Below are 6,787 nucleotides of genomic sequence, written 5' to 3' on the forward strand. Positions count from 1 at the left end.
GGCCTCTGCTCTCTTGCATATGTCACTCCGCCGGCTGCCGGCAGCTGGATTCAATCTGCAATCAGCGCACCTGCCGCTATGATCTTGCTGGGCTTCTTAAGCCGTGTCGGAACATAGTCATCTGTTGGAGTACCGTAAACGATCATCATGCTTTATGCAATCTTGCTCTCTCTGTCTGTTTTTCTTCCCCTGTCATTTTGATCGTCTCTTCTCCACCTTGTCAATCCTACAGCAGACCTCCATTCATGTGTTGACGTTGTTGTGTCTCGTCATTCCTCGTCCCCCACCCCCCCTGCTTCCTGAAGTGCCTCTTGGATCTTGACCTCCCGCTTGGACACGGACCTCTCGGCGCCTCTCTCTCAGCCCCACGGACCTCTTGCTTTTTTCACGGACCTTAATTTGCCTTGTCCCTCCTCTCGATTCAACACTTCGGTAAAACACTCAAGTAATTCCCAGACCTAGTCGACACCACACAGTCTAGGATTTTAGATCACACTCCATTTCCTTAGTTTGTATTATTATTGTTTAATTATTATATATCCATCTATCCATTTTATACTGCTTGTCCCTTTTGGGGTTGCGGGGGGTCGCTGGAGCCTATCTCAGCTGCATTCGGGCGGAAGGCGGTGTACACCCTGGACAAGTCATTAATATATACAGTATATTGTGTGTATGCATATATATATATATATATATATATATATATATATATATCCATCCATCCATTTTCTACCGCTTATTCCCTTTTGGGGTCGTGGGGGGCGCTGGCTCCTATCTCAGCTGCAATCGGGCGGAAGGCGGGGTACACCCTGGACAAGTCGCCACCTCATCGCAGGGCCAACACATATATATACATATAAAATAAAGCATATAGCTTTACTGCCCCCTTGTGGAACTGTGCCGTCACTACTCCCATAGCTCATTTTTTTTAACAATTAGTCTGTTAACAGACTAAACAGCATAACGCGTAATGTCATCAAAAGAAGATATGTTGAAATTTCAATGCTGTTTATTATTCTTAAGAGCCAACTTATTAAGAAAAAAATGATTGAGAGGTACTAAAAAGTCCGTAATGCCGATGATGACAGAATGACGTCACCTTGGATCCCGAGCAGCCGCTTTGCCGATGACATCATCTTGTGACCAGAGCCCCCGCTGCCGTGACCCCGCATCAGAGCTCTGTGGGTCCGAGAGAGCCGTGCGGACTTCCTGTGTCCCCGCCCAGACCAGGTCACATCTGCCGAGGCGCACCACATTGCTCACCCTTGAGCCGCACGCCCCCCACGCCCTTAAGTGCGGCCAAGAAGTCATTCCATTGTTCTCAAGAGTCAGACGTCCCCGCACACAAGTGGCTCCATCCCAACATGATCTGCATGTGTGAGGTCTTTTGTCTTGGAACTTTTATAATGAGCTCGACAACTTTCTCTTCAGTTTTCAAGTCGATATTGTGTCTTTTTTGAGTTGGCAAAATGTGTTAGATGTAAATATAAACAGAATACAATGATTTGCAAATCCTTTTCAACCCAAATTCAATTGAATGCACTACAAAGACAACATATTTGATGTTCAAACTCATAAACTTTATTTTTTTTGCAAATAATAATTAACTTAGAATTTCAAGGCTGCAACACGTGCCAAAGTAGTTGGGAAAGGGCATGTTCACCACTGTGTTACATCACCTTTACTTTTAACAACACTCAATAATCGTTTGGGAACTGAGGAAACTATTTGTTGAAGCTTTGAAAGTGGAATTCTTTCCCATTTTTGTTTTATGTATAGCTTCAGTCGTTCAACTGCCCGGGGTCTCCGCTGTGGTATTTTACGTCTCATAATGTGCCACACATTTTCGATGGTGGACAGGTCTGGACTGTAGGCGGGCCAGGAAAGTACCCGCACTCTTTTACTACAAAGCCATGCTGTTGTAACACGTGGCTTGGCATTTTCTTGCTGAAATAAGCAGGGGCGTCCATGATAATGTTGCTTTGATGACAACTTATGTTGTTCCAAAACCTGTATGTACCTTTCAGTATTAATGTTCCCTTCACAGATGTGTAAGTTACCCATGCCTTGGGCACTAATCCACCCCCATACCATCACAGATGCTGGCTTTTCAACTTTGCGCCTAGAACAATCCGGATGATTATTTTCCTCTTTGTTCCGTAGGACACCATGTCCACAGTTTCCAAATAAAATTTGAAATGTGGACTCGTCAGACCACAGAACACTTTTCCACTTTGCATCAGTCCATCTTAGATGAGCTCGGGCCCAGCGAATCTGGCAGCTTTTCTGGGTGTTGTTGATAAATGGGTTTAGCTTTGCATAGCAGAGTTTTAACTTGCACTTACAGATGTAGCGACCAACTGTAGTGACTGACAGTGGTTTTCTGAAGTGTTCCTGAGCCCGCGTGGTGATATCCTTTACACACTGATGTCGGTTTTTGATGCAGTACCGCCTGAGGGCTCAAAGGTCTGTAATATCATCGCTTACGTGCAGTGTTTTCGCCAGATTCTCGGAACCTTTTGATGGTTTTACGGACCGTAGATGGTAAAATCCTTAAATTCCTTGCAATAGCTCGTTGAGAAATGTTGTTCTAAAACTGTTTGACAATTTGCTTACAAAATGGTGACCCTCACCCCATCCTAAGCATTTAATGGAAGCTGTTTTTATACCCAATCATGGCACCCACCTGTTCCCAATTAGCCTGCCCACCTGTGGGATGTTCCAAATAAGTGTTTGATGAGCATTCCTCAACTTTATCAGTATTTATTGCCCCCTTTCCCAACTTCTTTGTCACGTGTTGCTGGCATCAAATTCTAAAGTTAATGATTATTTGCACACAAAAAACATGTTTATCAGTTTGAACATGAAAAATGTTGTCTTTGTAGCATATTCAACTGAATATGGGTTGAAAATGATTTGCAAATCATTGTATTCTGTTTATATTTACATCTAACACAATTTCCCAACTCATACGGAAACTGGGTTTGTAGACCGTGTGGTATTTTATACATAAGTAGTAAAACCTTAAAGTCAAGGGAAATAGTTCCACACAGTAGCTCAGTTACAAAGGATGGAAAGGACAATGCAAGTATAAAATAGACTAAATACAACATGTATGTAATATTTACATATTACATGTACAGTATATGATATATACTGATATATTTTATTAGATTATTATTGTTAGTTCGATATCTTGTTCAATTTTGTGGCCCGAATGCACCTTTTCCATATTGTCAGGCTTGGACTTGGTCTTGGTTTGTTTTCCCGAGGTGCAAAGCGAATGGAGTGGAAACGGCGTGAAGGTAAAGACATCTTTATTTTAACACTAAAACTAAAAACAGCGCACACAATGGCGGTACAAAAAACTGGGCTATGAAACAAAAGACTAGCACGAAGGCTATAAACTACAAACATGAATCAAAAGCATTTGCGCGGTGGCATGAATAACAAAAACTTACGTGGACAAAACGGACAGCATTGCAAGGCATGAAGCAGATAATCGAGGGCTTGAATGAGGTGATGTTGCCAGACTGACTAACTGGTAACTGTGGCTTAAATAATGAACATAATAAGTGAAAACAGGTGTGAGACAACACAGGTGAACTGATTGGTCGTTATGGTAACAAAACAGGAACTTAGAGTCCAAAGGGTCAATAGTACTTGGTATTCCTCGGCAGTCTCCCATCCAAGTACTAACCAGACCAGACACTGCTTAGCTTTAAGAACAGATAAGATTGGGGATGCTCAGGGTAATATGTCCATACAAAACTCATGATCATTCATGACAGAAAACTAAATCAGTTGGCATGGTAAGACAAACAAGGAAATAAAAAACAAAACTAAAATGTCCCAAAAACTAAACAAAGCATGACCAAAACAAAACATAAACCATAGGCATGACACCATGTGTATGTTCTAGAAAAGGGGTGTCAAACCTACGGACCGCAGGAACAGGTTTTATCCGGCCCGCGTGATGAGTTTGCCAAGTATTAAAAGTATTATTTGCTAAGTATTAAAATAAGCTCCTTTTTGTTCTAAAGCCGGGGTGTCCAAAGTGCGGCCCGGGGGCCATTTTTGGCCCACAGCTAATTGTTTATCGGCCCGCCACACATTCTGGAAATGCTATTGTAAAAATAAGCAAAGGACATTCAAAAAATCTAACGAGAAAATGTTGACATAAAGATGAAATGCAAGCTGTTTTGTTTTTATTTTGTCTTCTTTTCATTTTTTGCCATTGCTCCAAAAAAAAAAAATAAAGACAAAAATATCCATCCATCCATCCATCTTCTTCCGCTTATCCGAGGCCGGGTCGCGGGGGCAGCAGCCTAAGCAGGGAAGCCCAGACTTCCCTCTAAACAAGCCACTTCGTGAAGTGAAGTGAATTATATTTATATAGCGCTTTTCTCAAGTGACTCAAAGCGCTTTACATAGTGACACCCAATATCTAAGTTACATTTAAACCAGTGTGGGTGGCACTGGGAGCAGGTGGGTAAAGTGTCTTGCCCAAGGACACAACGGCAGTGACTAGGATGGCACAAGTGGGAATCGAACCTGCAACCCTCAAGTTGCTAGCACGGCCACTCTACCAACCGAGCTATGCCGCCCTAGCTCAAAAATCCATGTTATAATTAATTATTTTCAAGGCTCCAGTTACTTCAAATATTTCACTTTAAAATGTATTTTGCGGTAAATATTACATATATTGTGTAGATGCCACGTAAAAACATCAAAGTTTTACTTGACAAAAGAGCATAAAACAGGTATTTGTGACGAACCCCAAGATGCAGAGATGGAGGCAGGCATGGAATGTGAAAACATACCAAAACCAAAAGGGTACAAAAAAAAAGCACGCACATGGGCGGCTATAACAAACTAAGGGCTATGAACAAACTAATCGGAAGCAGGGAACAAAAAACAGTAAGCTAATAAAATTCTACCAAATATAACTTACCGCTACGCTGCATTCACACGACCAGAAGGAATGACAAGTAGAAAATTACAATAACACGACAATACAAATGATCCAGCGCTGACTGGAAGACAAAGTGGGTACAAATAGGAGCGGGCTGATTGACACCAGGTGTGGTCAGGTGCCAATCAGCCGCAGATGAGGTGACAACAGCACACAGGGAGACAAACAGGAAGCTGAACCAAAATAAGAGCACTTGACAGGAACTAAAGACAGGAGATACTAAACACAGAGGAAACAAAGACAAATGCGGAGGAAAAAACTAAAACATAGACAAACTGTCAGGGGGAAAAGCCTGACAAGCATAAAACAAACAAAATAAAAGTTCAAACGTAAAATCGACCGATATATCTGAAGTTGATCTCGTAACTTAAGTGTTGAAAGTAAAAGAAAAAACTAATGAAAATGTATCACTTTATGAGTGGGGCACCTTTTGGATCCTAAATATATTTAGTGGTATTTTATTTATCTTCTGTGATGAGGTGGCGACTTGTCCAGGGTGTACCCCGCCTACCGCCCGAATGCAGTTGAGATAGGCTCCAGCGACCTCAAAAGGGACAAGCGGTAGAAAATGAATGGATGGATGTATTTATCTTTTCACTGTGATTACTCAATACTGCGATGAGGTGGCGACTTGTCCAGGGTGTACCCTGCCTTCCGCCCGACTGTAGCTGAGATAGGCGCCAGCGCCCCCCGCGACCCCAAAAAGGGAATTAGCGGTAGAAAATGGATGGGATGGATGGATGGATGTTAAATAATAGAAATCATTGGTGTCCTGCATTATTTATCTTTAAGGGCTCGAATTACTAAATACTGCATATTTCAGTTTTACTGTATCCATCCATCCATTTTCTACCGCTTATTCCCTTTTGGGGTGACGGGGGGTGCTGGTGCCTATCTCAGCGTGATGAGTTTTACTGCAAAAAAACTTAATTGTTTTTGACAGAAAAGCCACACAACTTTTTTTTTTTTAACTTGAAGTTGATAGAGATTTATTGTAAGCGTTAAATAAATTTAAAAAAACAAAATAAAAGTTCAAACGTAAAATCGACCGATATATCTGAAGTTGATCTCGTAACTTAAGTGTTGAAAGGAAAAGAAAAAAACTAATGAAAATGTATCACTTTATGAGTGGGGCACCTTTTGGATCCTAAATATATTTAGTGGTATTTTATTTATCTTTTGCGATGAGGTGGCGACTTGTCCAGGGTGTACCCCGCCTTCCGCCCGATTGTAGATGAGATAGGCGCCAGCGCCCCCCGCGACCCCGAAAGGGAATAAGCGGTAGAAAATGGATGGGATGGATGGATGGATGGTGTCCTGCATTATTGATCTTTTAGGGCTCGAATTACTAAATACTGCATATTTTAGTTTTACTGTAAAAAAAACTTAATTGTTTTTGACAGAAAAGCCACACAACTTTTTTTTTTTAACTTGAAGTTGATAGAGATTTATTGTAAGCGTTAAATAAATAAAAAATGTTTACTTATTTTTAACATTTTAATGACTCAGACCCTTTATGTTCCCCGGGACCCCTAAAGGTAAAATACATTTTTAAAATCCATTTATTTTGTTATGTTTTGAAAATTAAAAATATATCAAAATGTCCCCCGCATGCTTAAATTTTCCCGTGTGCGGCCCTCAGTGGAAAAACGTATATAGTTATAAAGAAAGAAACTGCCGTTCCAAAAGTGTCCACTGGATGTCACAATAGCAATTCTGTCAGGCAAGCAAACGGCTGCCAAGCAAGAGGTACACAATAAAGGGTGACTGTGGCTCCTCCTCCTCCTGGACCCACATGAAACTTAAAACCTG

The sequence above is a fragment of the Nerophis ophidion genome, linkage group LG27 (genome assembly GCF_033978795.1).
Source record: "Nerophis ophidion isolate RoL-2023_Sa linkage group LG27, RoL_Noph_v1.0, whole genome shotgun sequence".
Taxonomy (NCBI): Eukaryota; Metazoa; Chordata; class Actinopteri; order Syngnathiformes; family Syngnathidae; genus Nerophis; species Nerophis ophidion.